Consider the following 21,322-nt stretch of genomic DNA (forward strand, 5'->3'; position numbering starts at 1 on the left):
AAGGATCTTTAAGAATCCTAATTTCAATTTACCCAGAAGTGGGATTGCTGGATCATATGGTAGTTTAATGTTTAATTTTTTGAGGAACAGCCACACTATTATTCATCATGGCTACCCCGTGTTGCTAATACTTTCCCAGCAGTAGCATACAAGTGTTCTAATTTCTCCATATTCTTTATAGCATTTATCTTTATCTCCTTTTTTTTTTTGATAATTGCCACCCTAGTAGGTATGAGATTTTATTGTGATTTTTGACTTGCAATTCCCTGATCATTAGTGATATTGAGCACCTTTTCTATACCTGTGACCTTTTAAATGTCTTCTTTGGGAAAATGTCTATTCAAGTTCTTTACCCATTTATTAAGTCAAGTTCTTAGTTTTTATCACTAAGCATGATTATTAAAAAAAAAAAAACAAACATGTTCCAGGGAATTACCTGGGTTCCAGCTGTTATCCTTGAACCCATTTAATTGTAGTAACTACTTCAGGATCTTGGTCAGCACTCTAACACCACTTTCGCCTATTTTCCCAATGGCAAGAGGATCCCTGCTCTGTCAGAGGCAGTCTCAGCTTTCATTTTGGTGAGTTGTTGTTGGATGCCTGTTGTAGAAATTCCTTCCTTGTATAGCAATTTGCTCTTTTCTGTGGTGAAAATCTCTAAACTACTCAAATGTGTGGGGTAGGAACAAAACACATTGTGGGTGGATCATTATGTGTGATCCACATAATGGAAGTAAACTTTTCAAACACAGTTTGACTTTTAAAAGGCAATGAAATTTTTAAGAACTAGAGTGAGATGATCAGCTTTGTATTTAGAAAGTAGGACTGTATTTAATTTGCTCTATGAATTATTCTCTGTTTAGTTAGTTGATCAGCACATCTCAAAGTAAGATTTGCATTCACTCTGCCAGTTCCCTGGAGCTGATATCAATCTGGAGCTACCATAAGTTAAAAGTTTTCTCTTGAGGATTTTTCTCAGATCATTCAGATAGTGTGAACTCAGATTGTAAACGAGGTTGAGGAATGGCTTATGGTTGTGAATTACTAGGGTAAATACATATATTTCTTTCCCTTCCAAGAGATGAGTTTCTTTGGCACAGATGAGTTTCTTTTCTGCTCCATTCTGTGTGGTGGGGTTTATGTCTCACTCACCCTTATACAGTGAGTGCAGCAGGGACCACTTATTGAATTACCCATCTTGAGGTGCCCTGGCCTTTATGTCAGAAAGCCCCTACTTTCTAAGCAGGTGTCAAATAGATGCTCAAGGTCACACAAGTTCAATAAAAATTTTCAGGTCAAAACTCAGCCTTGATTCTTTTTACTTTTAAGTTACTTTTAAGGCTTGACATCTTTATACTTCTTTGTTATCTCAGTGATGTATTTAAGAATAATTCAAATATTTTATCTGATATTTTGTTTTATTCAAACAGGTTATTCAGGATATCTAATCTGTCTTACTGTCAAATGGAGAAGTCCTTCTACCTTTATTTCAAAGGTAAAGAAACATAGATTCAGTGTTACCATGACTTTCCTAAGATCATACAGTTCTTTTGAACAACCGCATATGCACTATTAGATACTAATTTTAAGACAAGACAATCAGATTTTCTGACAATGCCTGGAACCTTGCTTTTACCTCTGTACTTAAAAGATCAATGTCTTAATCAAAGTTGATTTGACTATACAACATAGAACCTATTAATAATATGTTAAGCCAAAAGGAAGATTTGGGTGGTCTTACAGAAATGCTGGGCTGGAAAAAGCACAAGCTGGAATCAAGATTGCCAGGAGAAATCTCAATAACCGCAGATATGCAGATGACACCACCCTTATGGCAGAAAGTGAAGAGGAACTAAAGAGCCTCTTGATGAAAGTGAAAGAGGAGAGTGGAAAAGTTGGCCTAAAGCTCAACATTCAGAAAACGAAGATCATGGCATCTGGTCCCATCACTTCATGGGAAATAGATGGGGAAACAGTGGAAACAGTATCAGACTTTATTTTTTTGGGCTCCAAAATCACTGCAGATGGTGACTGCAGCCAAGAAATTAGAAGACGCTTACTCCTTGGAAGGAAAGTTATGACCAACCTAGATAGCATATTGAAAAGCAGAGACATTACTTTGCCAACAAAGGTCCATCTAGTCAAGGCTACGGTTTTTCCAATGGTCATGTATGGATGTGAGAGTTGAACTGTGAAGAAAGCTGAGCACCAAAGAATTGATACTGTTGAACTGTGGCGTTGGAGAAGACTCTTGAGAGTCTCTTGGACTGCAAGGAGATCCAACCAGTCCATTCTAAAGGAGATCCGTCCTGGGTGTTCTTTGGAAGGACTGATGCTAAAGCTGAAACTCCAATACTTAGGCCACCTCACGTGAAGAGTTGACTCACTGGAAAAGATTCTGATGCTGGGAGGGATTGGGGCAGGAGGAGAAGGGGACGACAGAGGATGAGGTGGCTGGATGGCATCTCTGACATGAGTTTGGGTGAACTCTGGGAGTTGGTGATGGACAGGGAGGCCTGGTGTGCTGCGATTCATGGGGTCGCAAAGAGTCGGACACGACTGAGCAACTGAACTGAACTGAACTGAACAGTCCCTGGTGGCTCAGATGGTAAAGAATCCACCTGCAATGCAGGAGACATGGGTTGGATCCTGTGTCAGGAAGATCCCTTGGAGAAGGAAATGGCAAACCCCTCCTGTATTCTTGCCTGGAGAATCCCATGCACAGAGGAGCCTGCCAGGCTATGAATTTAAGGCAGTCGTTCTTCTGTGTTTTCCACCCAACAGAGTCTCCAGTCTCTACAATTCTCTTGTGCTCACTTTATTCTCTTAATGTTAACTGACCTTTTGTACTTCATTTCACATAAGGTGAAAAATAAACATTCTAATCCTTTTTAAGTTATCTCACAACTAAAATATTCAACAGAGACAGACTGAGGTATCCCAGTTCTAACTTCAAAATGATGATCCAAATGAGATGATATAATTGGCTCAGTGTGGATATTTTCTTCCAGTTAGCTTTGGCTAGAGTGTTATCTTGGGGTATGATAGCAGAATTTCTAAGAGTGAAGTATGGACGTATTATTTAAAAAGAGAAAATGAGGAAATGATAAAATAATATATATCCATCTTTAGTACTTCTAGGAAAATAAAGAAACAGATAAATGAAATTTTTACTGTGGAATTTTGTAGCATGCCAATAATTTGGGCACCTAAAATAACAGGATATCTTGTTTCCCCTTTTGTTATATAAGACAAAAAAAAAAAAAAAACAACAAACCTTTGTCTTCATACTAACCCTTTGTTCATGTAGTATGCTTGTTAGCATGATATTTATTTCCTTTGCAGGCCAGTCCAAAAGTTACTAAATGTGGTTTAATGCTTTGTTCCAGCCAGTGTGTGCCAGATATAGGATGCAAAAGAATGACCTTTTTGAGCCTGGCTCCTTATAGAGGATGGTTGCCAAAAAGAAGTCAGCTTATAGGTAGATTTAATGAATGGGACAATCCATCATGAATAGGACAAGATGGACTTGAAACTGTTACTGATTGTGAGCCTATTTCAGATATTTTATTTAAGTAAGAGTCTGTAGAATCAGTTATGTTCTTGGTTTATTTTATTTCTTCCAATCTGAAATAAACAGTCTTTTGAATACTGGGTAGAGGAAAAAGAAGATAATGTAAATTGTGTGTGTGTGTGTATGTGTTTGTGCAGGAAGGGGAATTATTTTAAACAATTAAGGGAAATATCTTCTAAGAATTAGAAAACTAGATTCTCAGGAGATTTGAGAATATATATTTTAAATGTATATGTAAATGTCATGTAAAGAACAAAAAATAACTTGTATATTTGGAAGCTATTTTGAGATTAAGAACAGTTCTTAGAGAAATACTATGGGAGTTATTGAAAGTCTAAGGTCAATAATATATCTAAAGAAGATCGAAGAAGGGTGAAGAAAAACTCAGATGTATCTCTCTTTCTAGTTCCAAAGGGAATGGTAAACGTATTGTAGGGAATTGGAAAAGAAATAATGAAACAACTTAAATTTGATGCAGTTTTTGTTGGGAAAATACTCTGTTTACCCACTAATACCACCCAAGTTTCCAGTAGTTGCTGATTTTGAATTTGTCAATCAAATCAATTGTGGATTCCCTAGGCTTTGAATCACATTGTGATGACCATCAAAATATACAATAAACCCATTTTGCACATTTTGAATTGAGCTACAGAAGGGGTTTTTCCTGAGTAACTTTTTTTTTTTTTTGGTGTTTATGTGATGTAACTCTCCTAAAACAAGCTTAGGATAGTTTATATTCTGGGAAATACATCTGACTTCCAGGCCCCTCCCCGCTCCCCCCACCCCCACCTATATCATTTCAGGAGATAATCAACAAGAGTCTTTTTGAGAGTTTATAAACCTTTCTAAGCAATCAGGTACTGTATTATTCACCAGCGTAAATACCATTCTTAACTATGGTAGTGTCTGGCACAATATATGTGCTCAATTATTATTTGTAGGATGAATGGACAAGGTACATGTCCTATTGGTTTCAAAGAGAATAAATGACATGATATACTATCTTAGATTTTTCATTTAATTTTGCAGGGTATAATCAGGTGAATAAAATAAAAAGAAATGATATCAAATTGATTGGTAATTCAGGCTTGGAAATCTAGGAGTTTCTGGGTCATAAAATAATGGTTAAGGTTGAATCTACATAATCTACATTAACTGCTGGTTTGTCCCTGAAAACTTGTCCAGGGCTCACTGACATTAAAGAGAGCAAGAATTATGAACTGCAGCCTACCTAGACATATAATTTATCTCTTTTCATATGGCATTTACCTTGAATAGTGATGAGTACATTAAAAATATCATAAATAATGTCATAGAAGCCTCTTTTACTTTGAAATTTTAAAATTGAAAACTTAGGGGAGAAAGGACGCAATAGTGGAATGAATTCGGCTGTGTAATAATATCTTTTGGTAAAATTAAAATAAAATTTTAATTATGAAGGAGACCTCTACACATTTTTTTATATAACTAGAACTGGAGAAAATGTCAACTGATAATTTGGGATATTTTGCTTTTGGTAGTCTGCTAGGTTGAATTGTTAAAATGTGAGAATAATGTCCCATTCTTCTTTGAATTCCTAAGATCTAACATAAAGTCTGGCCTCTCTCCCTCAAAACAGAAGTGGAGTTGATAATAGTCAACACTAAGCTAATCAGATAATCCTGTGAATTTAGTTGAGAACTCACCCATTAAGACCTTTATGGACAACATATGAGTGAAAGCATTTCAGATTTCTTCAGAAATCCACTTCAGACTTCTTCCTTTTCACTAATGAGATGTTACAGTGCAGTGTTACTTTAAAAACCATTTGAACAGCAAAAAAAGGTTACTGAAATTATTATATAAAAATTCTATTTTCTACAGGGGCAAAAGGACAAAGCATTAGGGGACGAGGCTGAAATTTCAGCTTTGAATTGAATGTATCTTGAAACATGAGGCAATACATCTTTGGTTGACTAAGGTAATACATAAGATGAAATACCTTTTACAGAATCCATCTTGAAAAGTATAAGCCAATGACAGCAATCAGTTCTTTTTCAAGAAGTGATAAGGACATAGTTAAAAGCTTTAATGTTGATGAGAAATGGGCTTGCTGGGGCTTTAGGGGACAGAATGTGTTATTTGCAGGAAAAAAGCGTTAAGTTTTCAGGAAAATTTTAAGTGCAATGGGATGTCACTGAAACAAACTATTAGGGAATATTAAATCTCTGGTTAGAGCAATAGGTTCAAATATTATTTCTCTCCGGCTCCTCTTTGCTGTCCCTATCGATTAAGTGCTACTTAGTTTTATAATTGCTCGCCTCTCTCTTGCACATGTGCCATTGACCTCTGTATCCAGCTTTGACCTCTCCACCTGAGAGGTGGAGAATCATAGATACACAGTCCTGGTGGACATCTTCACTTGGGTGTCACACACAACCTGAAACTAGTATCACCATTTTCTTCTTTTTCCCCAGCACTACCCAGCAATGGTGACTCTTCTAGTGTTAATGATATCACCATTTATCCAGTTGCTTGAGACAGGAAAACTTTGCTGTGCTTTTGTGAAAAGCAGAAAGTGTTGACATTCCTCTGTGCATACACAGATTCTATTCATAGGAAAGCTCAGGTTGGATTGCAGTTCCCATTTCCCTCCTCAATTTGGAGCATGACATGCATAAAAATAGGGAACAATCCTCAGTCTAGATTTTTCTACTTTTTAACCTACATCTGATCAGTTTTCAACATCTGAATATCCTTGAATCTGCAACTCCTCTATCTCCTCTATCTCCTTGAATCTGTAACTACTCTGCTTAATTGTCTATTAAACTAAATATTTAATATTGAAAAGTATGTTATGTATGCATGTTTACTGTGTGTAATAATATAGAAAACATCAGTGAACATGCCACCTTCCCAAGAACCAGAACATTATTGGTATTTTGCTCTGTGCTTTTTGATTCTTACTTATTATTTAACTACGGCTAAAGCTGCCTAGTCTCATTTCAACTCCCCAATATGCTCACATCCAACTACATAACATATCACCTTACATCTAACCATTTCACTGCCCTGCCTAAAACTCTTCTATGTATTTCCATTCCTTAAAAAAGAACCCCTAAATTTCCCAGTATGGCAGAGAAAGATGTCCAAGTTCTATCCCCTATAGGGCAAAAGCTTCATTTTTGGCTGCTTCATAGTTTAGGCAGAACTAAAGTGGTTCCCCAGACGGCTCATTCCACTGTTTGTTCTGCATGAATCACCACTTCTTCTATTGTGTCCAGTCAATTCTTTCCAATTTTATTGAATTATCTCTGAGTCTGTCTCCCTTCCTAGACTGCAAGCTATTTGAAGCTAACAAAGATATCTCATTTATTTTTTATTTTTAATCCAGTTTCTGGATCACTGCAGGGTTTCAAATATTTGAATCAAAATGATTAGGAAGGAAGTTTATCTTAATATTTTGGGGGGTGATACCAAATCTTTATTCTATATTTTTGTTTTAATTTTAACTGGTCATCTAGACATTTGTTATGGATGTCTTTAAATATATATTTTCTAATTCTTTCCCGTCATGTAGACATTGCCTCTGAATTACCTTACAGAAATTTCTTAATGTGAATCAGGGAGTCTGACAGTTAAAATGTCAGACAGTAGTGTTGATTTTATCCTCCACTCCAACATAATTACATGAGTGAAGCCAAAGGATTTGCTTGGTATCACATAAACTCAGCCTACCTGACTGTTGTCTCAGGACACTCCGTGGTAGGTTTTAGAAGTTTCCTTTGCACCCACATATCTTCTCTTTTGTTTCCTTATGTGATCTCTGGCATATCCCTCTTCCCATTCCTGATTCCTACCCTACTGTTCAGGGTCAGCTGAGACACCCATCAGATCTGTGCTCATAAAGCAGTTTAATTTGTTACAGTTTTTCCTCCTCCCTCTGACTTCAAACCTGTTCTTCTTCCAGGGCTGCCATTTTTTATTGGCTGTCAGGGTGGAGGCAATCTCATTATACAAATTCAACTAGCATATGAATAACTGTTATTTAACTCCATCTGTGGAGTTTCTTAAGTATTAAGTTTTAAAGGATACTTTTCACCTTAAAGAAGCTTGAATAATGCTTTGTATTTAGAGGTGGTAAGTGCATCTTGATATTTTTCTAAGCATACCAAACAATGCACGTGCTTATTGCTTTTCCCATAAATCAGCCTTGCTTAGATGTAAAACTATTCAAATTGATCCTTTTATAAAGAAAACTTTATTTAATCACAAAGTCAAACAGAGGTACAGAGCATTTAAAAATCACCTTGGGTGATTGTTATCTGTGGATGTCAGCCATAAGAGCAAAGTTTTAGCCTCTTCGGGCATCATTCAGCTTTTCTGGTGGCTCAGCAGTAAAGAATCCACCTGTGATGCAGGAGCCATAGGAGATGAGTATTCAGTCTCTGGGTGGGGAAGATATCCTGGAGGAGAAAATGGCAACCCAACCCACTCCAGTATTCTTGCTTGGAAAAATTCCATGGACAGAGGAGCCTGTGGGCTATCAGTCCATGGAGTCAAAAGAGTTGGACACGACTGAACAACTAAACCACCACGACCACCAAACTTACAAGACACAGGTTTAGCTTTTGACCTCCCTTTCCATCTCTACAGCAATCGCATACTATGAAAAAGCTTAGTTAGTAATGTGGTCTGTCCTTTATTCTTCAGTCCTAATGCATATCATTATACCAGGAGAAACATCAATAACCTCAGATATGCAGATGACACCACCCTTATGGCAGAAAGTGAAGAGGAACTCAAAAGCCTCTTGATGAAAGTGAAAGAGGAGAGTGAAAAAGTTGGCTTAAAACTCAACATTCAGAAAACGAAGATCATGGCATCCGGTCCCATCACTTCATGGGAAATAGATGGGGAAACTGTGGAAACAGTGTCAGACTTTATTTTTGGGGGCTCCAAAATCACTACAGATGGTGACTGCAGCCATGAAATTAAAAGACGCTTACTCCTTGGAAGGAAAGTTATGACCAACCTAGATAGCACATTCAAAAGCAGAGACATTACTTTGCCAACAAAGGTCCATCTAGTCAAGCCTATGGTTTTTCCTGTGGTCATGTATGGATGTGAGAGTTGGACTGTGAAGAAGGCTGAGCGCCGAAGAATTGATGCTTTTGAACTGTGGTGTTGGAGAAGACTCTTGAGAGTCCCTTGGACTGCAAGGACATCCAACCAGTCCATTCTAAAGGAGATCAGTCCTGGGATTTCTTTGGAAGGAATGATGCTAAAGCTAAAACTGCAGTACTTTGCCCACCTCATGCGAAGAGTTGACTCATTGGAAAAGACTCTGATGCTGGGAGGGATTGGGGGCAGGAGGAGAAGGGGACGACAGAGGATGAGATGGCTGGATGGCATCACTGACTCGATGGACGTGAGTCTGAGTGACCTCCGGGAGTTGGTGATGGACAGGGAGGCCTTGTGTGCTGCGATTCATGGGGTCGCAAAGAGTTGGACACGACTGAGTGACTGAAATGAACTGAATGCATATCATGGTGGGACAGGATGTTTGAAAACTTTAGTACATTTTTCAAAGTGACAATTTGTTGGGAATCACCAAAGAATGGATGCTTTTGAACTGTGGTGTTGGAGAAGACTCTTGATAGTCTCTTGGACTGCAAGGAGATCCAACCAGTCCATCCTAAAGGAGATCAGTCCCAAATATTCACTGGAAGGACTGATGCTGAAGTTGAAGCTCCAATACTTTGGCCACCAGATGTGAAGAACTGACTCATTGGAAAAGATCCTGACGCTGGGATAGATTGAAGGTGGGAGGAGAAGAGGATGACAGAGGATGAGATGGTTGGATGGCATCACTGACCCTATAGACATGAGTTTGAGTAAGCTCTGGGAGTTGGTGATGGACAGGGAAGCCTGGTGTGCTTCAGTCCATGGGGTTGCAAAGAGTTGGACACAACTGAGTGACTGAACTCAACTGAACTCAACTGATACTATTTTCAGGGCAGTGTGCAATGAATAAGACATGATTCCTGTCCTCACAGAACTTATCAGAGGTCCTCATGCCCAGATAGAGGGCAGGATGTGATAAATGTTATATAGAAGGTGAAACAGCCTCCCCAGGTTTACAGGAGAAGATTAATTCTGTTTGGCAAAGACTGAAAAGATTTTTCCAATGAATGGCATCTGAAGAATAGCTATAATCTCAAAATGTAGAGTTATTGGACAATGGTGTTCCAGATAAAGGGAGGAGTATGAGCCAAAATACAAAGGCAAGGAGGGAAAGGAGGTAGAAGGATTTGAATGGCAGAGAGTTAGACGCCTTGTCTACTACTTAAGGTTTTGACTGAGAAACATTCTCAGTGCATGACAGCTCCTTTGTTATTCTTGGAAAAATAATTTAAGCTTGTTCCTTTTGCTACATAACATTCTTACAATTCAGTTGTTCATCTTCAATTGGTTTGATTTTAGGGGAAATAAAAATCTCTTTCTTAACAACTAATAGGAAAATTTAGGAAATTTTTTCTTATTTTGTTATTTAAATATGACATTTTAAAACTTCATGTGGTTAGGACTCCATGCTTCCACTTCAGAGAGCATGGGTTCGATGACTGCCAAGGAAACTAAGATCCTGCGTGCCACAGGGCCAAAAAAAAAACCACTCCAAAACCCTTGGTTTTCTCCCCCGTTTTTTTCCATTACCCTATTACCAATTACCATCATCTTTCTCCCAAACTTCTACAAAAGTTGCCCAATTCATCTGCCTGCTTCCAGGCACAGCCGCACTCCTGTAATCCTTAATCCACACAGCAGCAAGAAAGATGGTTTTAAATTTTGATTAAATTAAATGTGAACCTATAGGGAGTCCCATGAGTTGTGGTTTCTGGAAGATGACATAGTGGTGGCAATACTGGTTATAAATCCCCCTGCACTCTTACACAAAATGTCAGTGTTGTTTCTCCCAGTCTCTGAGGAAGTGTGATCACTGGGAAGTGCAGGAACTGCTGAAGCCAGAAGTTTTTCTAAGCATGGATTTGTGATATACACTCCTGGGAGTCACCCTCTCATGGGCTGACCTATATGCTGCTGCCAGAGATAAGGGATAGCGTGCTATAAGCCTTATCAGTTCTTTTGGTAGCTTTGCTTGTAATGGTGTGATTAAGCCATTGTTTGGGCGAAAACACCTTAACATCGAATTGAGCTGTCAGGGACTTGCTGGTAATGTAGCAATTTTTCAGACAAGGTTCTGGTGCTTTCTGATAACATCACCATTTTGTATCTAATTAATACTACTGCTAGATGAGTGGTATTTCTGAGGTGAACTTTGACTACTTCAGAAATCTGGGATTGGGGAGAGAGGTGACATTTTCTCAAGCGTCTGAATTTGGTTTTCTCTGTTTTTTCCTCCTCCCCTAAACGGGTCATCATAGCCCTACTATTGTTACTCTTTATGATAAAAAGCACAAACAATAACCCCTCCTCCCCCAAGTAAATATAAAACCATTTCCTGTTGGTGTTTTTTTTAATTAAAAAAATCCTTTCATTTTATATTAGAGTATAGCTGATTAACAACGTTGTGAGAGTTTCAGGTGGACAGCCAAAGGATTCAGCTGTATGTACAGATGCATCCCTTCTCCCCCAGACTCCCCTCCCATCTAGACTGTCACATAAAATTGAACAGAGTTTCATCTGCTATATAGTAGGTCCTTGTTTATCCATTTAAAATATTAATACAGCAGTGTGCACATGTCCATCCCATCCCAAACTCCCTAACTATCCATTTGCCCCATCCTTACCTGCCGGCAACCATAAATTTGTTCTTTAAGTTTGTGGGTCTGTTTCTGTTTGTAAATGAGTTCATTTGTATCATTTCTTTTTAGATAACTCATATAAAGGATGTCATACGATATTTCTCCTTCTCTATCTGACTTCACTCAGTATGATAATCTTTAGGTCCAGGATGCACCCCACTCCAGTACTCTTGCCTGGAAAATCCCATGGGTGGAGAAGCCTGGTAGGCCGCAGTCCAATGGGGTCGCTAAGAGTCGGGCATGACTGAGCGACTTCACTTTCACTTTTCACTTTCATGCATTGGAGAAGGAAATGGCAACCCACTCCAGTGTTCTTGCCTGGAGAATCCCAGGGATGGGGGAGCCTGGTGGGCTGCCGTCTATGGGGTTGCACAGAGTCGGACATGACTGACGCGACTTAGTAGCAGCAGCAGCAGCAGGTCCAGGATGAGTGGTTTTAAGGAAATAAATAAGCGATATTGAGGCACTCAGAAACTAGCAACAAGAGATATCATTTGAGGCCCCAGGCTTGAAGAGAAATAGTATTTGAGCCTACCGAGAGTTGGAGCTTTGGAGAAGGGATCAATTAATATTAATTGCAGTATTGGAGGAATGTAACTGGTAGAAATATAGCCTAAAGCATAGACCATAAGGGTAGAAAAACTATGACTTCTCTCTCCTCCCAACATGTTTTCCTTCTGACGTTGCCCAGTGGCCACACCTTACTTAAGCTCAGCCACAAAGGATCTCAAGTACCTTGGTCCGTTGGACCAGTGACAGAGCAGGAAGAAGAAGAGCTAAGAACAAATTGATGGCGCTAAATGAACAATAACCACAACATTTCTAATTTTCAGCTGTACTATTGTTTCCTGAAATGTGCTCCAGTTATCTGAAGGGGTTTAAAATTTTTTCTAAACAATGGTTAAAGTCATTTTGTGGGGTCATGTCAAAAAGGCCAGCGACAAACAGCATTGCAAGTCTAAGTTTGGAAACTGTTGGGTCATGAAAAAAAATCCATGCCTGCAGTTTTGGCTGTACCACTGAGTCTGATGAACAGGGGGCTGGAAACTGTGGGTGCTGGCTATACCACCAAATAAGCAAGTCTCTGTGACGCTTCCTCATACATGAGGAAGCTTATTGTTCTAACTTGTGAAGGTCACTATTACCACTACTGAATCACAGATAACTTCTGTAATATATACTTAGGAAAGGCAAATCCACAGCCCCAAATGTATGTAATAATGAAAACCATTTAGATGTGATTTTAGTTTTATCACCATTTGGGATTATCCATAATGTCACAGCAAGGTTAGTTGGAAGCTGACATAAACACAGATGTCCTTTGTACAAAGCCTGCTATAGCTTTGTGATATGAAATTAAATGCAAGTATTTGGAACCAATGAAAAGCTGAAACATGAGAGAATGCCGGAATTCCAATACTGCAGAGATGGCTATGTTTTTTATTTGTGTTTCCCTTAGAATACATGCCTGCAGATTAGCATCCACTGAAGGTCAAAGATAATAATGGTAAAGCCATTGACTGTTTTCCATGTGGTCTACACTCTCAGATTAGATTTGGGTCTTCGTCTTTTGCTTTTCATGGGGCAAGGATTTATTTTCCTCCTAGGCAGCACTTCTCTTTTATTTGTCCCTTTCCATATTCAGCTTCCTTCATTCTCTTTCTAATTCTGTATTTCTTATTCTCATGCTTCTTCCTTAAGAGCAGCCATAGTTTGGTGTGTATATGTGGTAGAGGCTGAAGGGGCTTCCCTCGTGACTCAGATGGTAAAGAATTTGCCTGCAATGTAGGAGACCCAGGTTCAATCCCTGTGTCGGGAAGTTCCCTGGAGGAGGAAATGGTAACCCACTCCACTATTCTTGCCTGGGAAATCCTATGGACAGAGGAGCCTGATGGGCTAGAGTCCGTGGAGTCACAAAGAGTCAGATATGATTAAGCAAATAACGCTTTCACTTTACTTTCTTTCAGAGGTTGAGGAGTTCTCAAGAACTGTAAAATGCAGAGAAAGAAAGCAAGCAGCAAAGGGGGTGGATTGGTATTTGCTGATACCAAAAGTTATGGGAGTTGCCTATTAAGAGAGAAGTTGGCTTTAAGGTATAAAGAGGCATGTCTGGCACATCTCTTGTTCTCAGAATTGTAGGGGATAAGGTATATATTTATTAATCACTAAGAATCAGGCTTAGATGAGGTTCTTTCTACTCCCCTCAAGCCACTTCTCTTTATGAAGCATCTCAAAAGGTGACACCCTAATGTATGATATAGGATTGTAGGTGTCATGCTCCCTAAATCATCACACTCAATCCACCATGCCATCTGGCGGAATTCTGTTGATTTCATTTCCCAAATATCTTGATGTGTTATTCATTCATTGGCTTGTTCATTCACTCAGAAGGTACTGAAGTGTCAAGTACTGTGCTAGGTTCTGGATCCAAAGATGAGTAAGTCTTCGTGGTCCTGACCTCACAGTCCTGATAATGCAGTGTGAAGGAAAAATAAATAAATACACAAATGCACACTTGCAAATTGCTATAGTATAAGATGCTGTGTTAGAGAATAAGGGAAGAGGAACCTAATTTAAAAAGAATAATTAGTTAAGACCTCCCTGAGAAGGTGATATTCAGGATGAGGCATGGAAAGTGAGAAGGACCCAATCATGCAAGAATTGGTGTATCAAATATCAGAGGGTGCTAGAGTGGTGGTAGAGAGCTGTGTGAAGGTTCTGAAGAGAGAAAAAACATGATTTGAAGAACTGACTTGAGATAAATGGTTAAAGTGTTATAGTTTGCATGCATACTAGTCATGTCTGACTCTCTGTGACTCAATGGATTGTAGCCTGCCAGGCTCTTCTGTCCATGCAATTCTCCAGGCAAGAATACTGGAGTGGGTTGCCATGCCCTCCTCCAGGGGATCTTCCCAATCCAAGGATTGAACCTGTGTCTCTTATGTCTCCTGCATTGGCAGGCAGGTTCTTTACCACTAGCACCTTCTGGGAAGCCGTGATTAAATGTGTCCTCCCAAATTCGAATGTTAAAATCCTAACCCCAATATGCTGGTATTTGGAAGTAAGATTTGGGGGCGATGGTTAGTTCTTGAGAATAGGCCTTCATAAATGGGATTAGTGCTCTTATAGAAGAGACCCCAGAGAACTTCCTTGCTGCTTTTACACTGTGAGGACACAGTGAAAAGATGATAATCCATGAACCAGTAAGTGTGCTCTCCTAGAGACTACATCTGCCAGCACTTTGATCTTAAACTTCCCATCCTCCAGAACTGTGAGAAATACATGTCTGTTGTTTATCAGCCATTCACTCTACAAGTTCTGTTAGAGCAGCCTGAATTGACTGAGACACAAAGGCTCAGAAAGTAGTAGACCCAAGCAGGATTAGGAGTTGGTTTTTTATTTTCATTGCAGTGGAAAGTCATTGAAAATTGGGGAGTGACATAATCAGCTTCACATTTCAAAAAGATATTTCTGGTTATTTGGTAGAGAGTGGATTTGAGGGTATCAGGAGTAAGGACAGGGAAATCCAGTTCAGAGCTAACACACTGTCAAGGTGAAAGAGGTCAAGGTCACCATCGTTACTTGTAATAATGCTGGGAGCAGTAAAGAAGGAACTAAATCGCTTTGATATGGAGTACTCTGTGCCGTGGCACCCAGATGCCCCTTCCAGGACTGAGGTGCTCTCCCAGTGCTACAAGTATTGGCTGCTGACAGCTTAGAGCTTAGTCGATCTCCAGGACTTGTCCTTTGCCCAACAGAAATGCCTCACTCAAGATCATGCCTCTGAGTTAGTGAACATCCAGTATCTGGTCAGTGAGCGGGGAGGATAAGGTTCTTGCTTTAAATTGGGATAACTCTGAAAGGCCATTCTGAGTTTCCCGTGGAATTGTCTGAGCCCTCTATGCAGCTGCACTTTCAGTTCAGCCTCTACTTTTATCCATTCTGCTTCCCTATTCTCCTACAAATTTGTCCTGAGCCATCCCCAGTTGACTTCTTGCCTGTAAGTCTTCTCTGAATCTGTTTCCAACCTTAATCAAGAAAATCAGAAACCAAATTTGAAGGCAGAATTAATGAAATTTGTGAACAGAGCAGAGAAGACTGAATATGGGGGGTGGGCGGTTGTGGGGAGGCAAAATAGGAAAAAATAGAAGCATCCGTTATATCTCCAAGGTTTCTGACCTCCATATCTAGCAGCATGTGTCTTTTATTGAGACTGGAAAGACTGAAAATCATCAGTAGGGCTTTGAATATGTTTTGCTTTAGAAGACGCCATGATTTGCCTGTTTAGGAAGGAAATGTCAAGTATGGAGTTAACACATGAACTGTTACATTCTTCAGATCCCCACTGACACCTCCCTTTGTCCTCTCTGACCTGGAGTTCTGTGACAGCTCTTAACTTGTCTTCCTGGTTGTAATCATGTTCCTATTAAACCTTTTTACATTCTTTATTTACAGAAATATTATAAAACTTCATAATTTACATTTCATACTTAAAATGCTTTCATGATTTCCTCTTGTCCTGATATAAAGTCAAGATCCTTAATTCAGTTTGTAAGATCTGCCACCTGGACCCTTTCTGTACTGTTGCCCTCCTGTCTTTTCCCTCCCCTCTTTCATACGTGCCACTCTGATTATTTTATGCCTTAACGCACCATGTTTTGCTTCATCTCAGGAACTCTGCACATGTGCCCAAACAGTGCACATTTGTAGAACGCCCTCCGACTGAGCCGTTCTTATCACTCTCCACTGTTCTTTCAAAGGGTTAACTCCTAACCATCTTTTAGCTTAAATGTTAGCTCCTCAGGAAGGCCTCTGTCCTAACAGACCCCCTGTGACATATTTTCAGAGATCACTGCTGCTGCTGCTGCTGCTGTTGCTAAGTCACTTTAGTCGTGTCCGACTCTGTGCGATCCCATAGCGGGAGCCCACCAGGCTCCGCCGTCCCTGGGATTCTCCAGGCAAGAACACTGGAGTGGGTTGCCATTTCCTTCTCCAATGCATGAAAGTGAAAAGTGAAAGTGAAGTCTCTCAGTTGTGTCCGACTCCTAGCGACCCCATGGACTGCAGCCTACCAGGCTCCTCCATCCATGGGATTTTCCAGGCAAGAGTACTGGAGTGGGGTGCCATTTCAGAGATCACTATGCTAATTATAATCCTCATTCTATGTTTCTGAGTTTGGGTTTTTTTTTTTAATCTTTCATGTGGTCTCTTCTTCAATGCTTGTAGAAAGTAATTTATTTCTGTATTCGGAAATAGAAAAGTCTGGCTAGATATATACAATTCTGTTTAGTTTTTCTATAAAACCCTGCCCCTTCTCTTGGTCTCCTTTTATCATGAAATAAAAAAGGACTCAAAATTACAAAAAAAAAAAAAAAAAAAAAGGACTACTCCCCAACCTTAGAATGTAGGTTTCTATTAAAATTGGCTTCTAGGTCAGATAAAACTTAATAAACTTGTCTCTTTACAACTCTCGATCTCTCCTCCAGTATCCCACCCTGGTCACAGACACGGTAGAACTGGGAGTCCTAATAACAGATCTCCTTCCTTGCCCAACTAAGGCCATCCAGGTAGAAGGGGGAACTGCCAGCACCTTCTTTCTTTGATCTTCTTTGCTTAATTTTTCATGAATATATCATCTTGCCTACAAGTTTCCCAAAGCTCTCCTTACTTGTATTTTGAAGGCACACCACCTTGTCTATATAAGGCTCTCTGGTTATAATGCATCCCCCTTTGAGGAGTGCTATCCACTCTCTTTCACTACACATTGTTGTCTCTGTTGGCTTTGTCACTTTGGGCTGCCACTACAAATACCATAGACTAGGTGGCTTAAACAAAGCATTTTTCCCCTCAAAGTTCTGAAGGCTGGCAAGTCCAAGATTGAGGTCCTGGCAGGATTCGGTTTCTAGTAAGTTCTCTCTTCCTAGTTTGCAGACAGTCTGCTGTATTGTCACATGACAGGAAGAGAGAGGGGGCAGGGATCGGTCTTTTTTTCAAAAGGTCACAGTCCCACCCTTATGACCTTATTTAACCTTAATGGCCTTACATTGACTTACATTGACTTAACTGACTTACATTGGGACTTAGGCATATGAAATTTGAAGGGGCACAATTCAATCTATAGGAGCTATTTTAAATATTCTACACTCTGCAAGTGACATTCTGTCACCTGCATGAAGGCAAGGATACTACCTTCGTCTTTGGCAGCGTCTTGCAGAGTCCTGACACAGAGTGACAGCAAAGGAAACTCTGACTCCTTGAAGAGACTGGCCGTTTCTAGTTGACTGACTGAATTTTCCTTGGGGGGAATCCTTTACCACTTTAGACCTAAATTTTTCCATCGGAAAAATGAGAGGTTGAATTCTGATCACTAAGATTTGACTGGAACCTTAGAATCTGTAATTTTCCTTGCCTGAGGGAAATCACTTTAGCTTGCTTTGTAGAGATTTTTATGCCCCTCTAAGGACTCAGCAAGGATCTACTAAATGATGTATAAGGGGATGTTCGGGATACCAAAGAAGAATTTAGTAAAAGGTACTTACCAGCTCACTTTCTACATTTTCCTCATTTTTGCCCAAGAAGTTCATAGAGAATGCCAGCTCTCTTTGTTTTGGATGCTGCTATGCTAAAGTAATATAATACTATTAATTTTCATCTATAACTGAGTAATATGAAATTTCGAATCCAGCTATGCTGTTAACTATAGTTGAAAAGTCATTTTTATTCTTCACACATGTTGAGTGTCAGATATATTTCTTTCCAATCGTTTTTCATTTTTTGATGACTATTTTCAATATACAATTCCACTGTGTGTCTTTTTTATCATTAGTTTGGTGCTCTGAGGCATTCCTGACTGTAGAGTTACTTTATTTTACCTGGATGATGGTCTCATATGTTGGTATAACTTCTACTCTGAATGGACTCTGAGTGGGTGAGTTCAAGAAATATAGATTCAATATGACCTTCTTTCTGCAACTTTGGATTCTGCATGAACCTATACCTGACGATCTAAAAATGAAATTCTCCTCCAAATTTGGTTAAATGGCTGTTATTTTTGGAGAAGTAGACCTTGTTCTGTTATCCCCACTCCCATACCCCTCATTATGGTATGATTTTGCTATTGGGGACATAAGTTCCAACTTTCCAAAACTTGTGCAGTACATGGGAAACATATGATAATACTAGTATTATTAATAGAACCTCATTCCCCTCATATGCCATCTTATACAGAGAGGCATTATGATGAACAGAATGACTTCTAAAATGACTTGTAAAATCTATGCTATTCTATGGCTCAAGATAAAACAAAGGAGTACATATGCAGATTTGCACTCTTTCTCTTTAAGGTATCCTATATTTATTCATTCATTATGGATCCCTTCTTGGAAGCACTGATGTTGAAGCTGAAATTCCAATATTTTGGCCACCTGAGGTGAAGAACTGACTCATTGGAAAAGACCCTGATGATGGGAAAGATTGAATGTGGGAGGAGAGAGGGACGACAGAGGATGAGACAGTTGGATGGCATCACTGATGCCATGAGTTTGAGTATGCTCCAGGAGTTGGTGATGGACAGGGAAGCCTGGCGTGCCACAGTCCATGGGTCACAAAGAGTCAGACGTGACTGGGCGACTAAACCGAACTGAACTGATGGATCCTTTTATGCATCTTTATTTTTTTTCAGTAACTGCTCAATATTTGATTTGAAATTATTCTCCTTTCTTTTCCCTAATTCAAAAATCTGTGATTTGTACATGGATGGCTTTTTAGAGGGCATTTCTTTGGCTATCTTAATTATCTGTATATAAATTGTTTCAAGATGAACATTCTGGATCATGCCCTAACAGGAAAGGTTTTTTTTTCTTCTTACCAATAGGAAATATAAAGTCTATGTACATTTGGGTTTATAATGCAGATTTTCTGATATACTATTACAGTTCAACAGCAGTTACATAGGTATGGAATAAGAGGACTATATTAGGAAGAATCCAGATGCTATGTAAGAACAGAATGAAGGATATAAATAAAACAGAATTAGGGCTTCATGGCACCCCACTCCAGTACTCTTGCCTGGAAAATCCTATGGATGGAGGAGCCTGGTAGGCTGTAGTCCATGGGGTCGCACAGAGTCAGACACGACTGAAGCGACTTAGCAGTAGCAGCAGCAGTGGTAAAGAATCTGCCTGCCAATGCAGGAGACATGGATTCTATCCCTGGTCCAGAGAGACTTCACATGCTGTGGAACAACTAAGCCCATGCAGCATAACTACTGAGCCTGTGCTCCAGAGCCCAGGAGCTGCAACTCATGAGCCCACATGCCACAACTACTGAAGCCTGGGTGCCCCAGAGCCCGTGCCGTACAATAAGAGAAGCCCCCACAATGAGAAGCCCGTGCACGAGTAACCCCCACTTGCTGCAACTAGAGGAAAGCCCAAGCAACAACGAAGGCCTGGCATAGCCACAACTAACTAACTAACTAAATAAAAAGTAAAGACAAAACCCAGAATTAGCAATAGAATGAGTTTTCCATGTACACCATAAGTGAACAACAGTGGAACCCAAGAAGATTCCTGTTACTCAGGTGTGCGGTGCTTCTTTGGGTTGAAGCATTCTGTTGTACAGGTTTCATCATCATCACAGTCTTCAGCTCCTCTCATAACACCTACATACAGCTGAGTACTGCCCTGGGCCTCTCAGCATCTGCCACGCATGCATCACTGATCAGAGCCAGGCTTTCATTGCCTTTCAGTTCCTACTCCTCAGTTCAGCTTGGGAAGGGAGGCACTGTGCACAGAGGCAGCGAGTAAACAGTGTTTGGAGGAAATGCTGGATCAAAAGTCCTGTCATCCTTTGTCTTCACAGAGTATGAATGACAAGGGCAGGCTCACCCAGGGGTTACCTGAATTTCCCAGTCCATGAGTAAGCTGGCATGCACTCCCAGAGATGAACTGTGCTTCTTTTGCAGAGCCTGCACCCATCACTCTGTGCTGTCAGCGATGACACCAATTAGTGTCACTTTTAATGGTGGCTCTTGAGACCCAAAGGAGACCAGTATTTTGGCTACTGAAATATGTCTGATTTTCTATTCAAATGTTAAGAAAAACAGACATTCTTATTGAGTTTGCTGATGTGGATGGAGACTGAGTGAGTCACTTGACTACCATAAACAATATTATGGTCAGTAGGTGCCCAATTTGCTACTGGAGATCAGTGGAGAAATAACTCCAGAAAGAATGAAGGGATGGAGCCAAAGCAAAAAGAATACCCAGCTGTGGATGTGACTGGTGATAGAAGCAAGGTCCGATGCTGTAAAGAGCAATATTGCATAGGAACCTAGAATGTCAGGTCCATGAATCAAGGCAAATTGGAAGTGGTCAAACAAGAGATGGCAAGAGTGAATGTCAACATATTTTTGTTTATTTTGTCCATACATGGTTAATACTTTATTTTTTTGGGAGGGGTAGTTTTATAGGCTTGTAGACTTCTATGGTCTGTATCTGCATATGAGCTAAAGTGCATTCTCTCACTTTTTGGTGCAAATGATGGCACTCATTTGGAATACGTTTCCAGGAGTGGTACTGGATTATGCTGAGCAGTTAACTCATTTTAGACCGATCATTTTCCATATTATCTGGACAGAATCTATATGAAACCTGTAACCACTGGAAAAGAGGCTTTATATTTCTGTGCCTCCTTAGAAAGCTATTCTAAATTACAGTTAGCTGATGTGTTCTTAATATGGCCTGATTCTCTTTGGTAAGGAGGTCCTTGGCCTGCACGTGTTTTTTTTTCATGTTTCCTTTCCTTTAATTATCCTTCTGTTTAAGGAAGGAACTGAGCTGACCATGTGGAAAAAAATAGAGAGCGTTATCTCTATCCAGCACAAATCTCACATCAAGGTTGATAATCCAGGAACACAGAAATGGTTACAATTATAGCCTAACAC

At 39.8% G+C, this 21,322-nt stretch overlaps 1 long non-coding RNA gene across 2 annotated transcripts in view; it reads left to right on the forward strand.

The window, feature by feature from the left end:
- Window positions 1-478: 478 nt before the first annotated feature.
- Window positions 479-21,322, forward strand: part of LOC147374241 (uncharacterized) — a 43,872-nt gene continuing 23,028 nt past the window's right edge. The window contains exons 1-3 of one of the 2 annotated variants that reach the window (XR_015163223.1): window positions 479-581; window positions 1,431-1,495; window positions 3,390-3,863. This is a non-coding gene — a long non-coding RNA (uncharacterized LOC147374241). Of the gene's footprint in view, window positions 582-1,430; window positions 1,496-3,389; window positions 3,864-21,322 lie in introns of those variants that run through there. The other variant, XR_015163224.1, reaches the window with a different exon arrangement.

This window comes from Bos grunniens, chromosome 4, assembly GCF_055505025.1.
Source record: "Bos grunniens cultivar Pamir isolate PY7600 chromosome 4, Bosgru_T2T1.0, whole genome shotgun sequence".
Classification (NCBI taxonomy): Eukaryota; Metazoa; Chordata; class Mammalia; order Artiodactyla; family Bovidae; genus Bos; species Bos grunniens.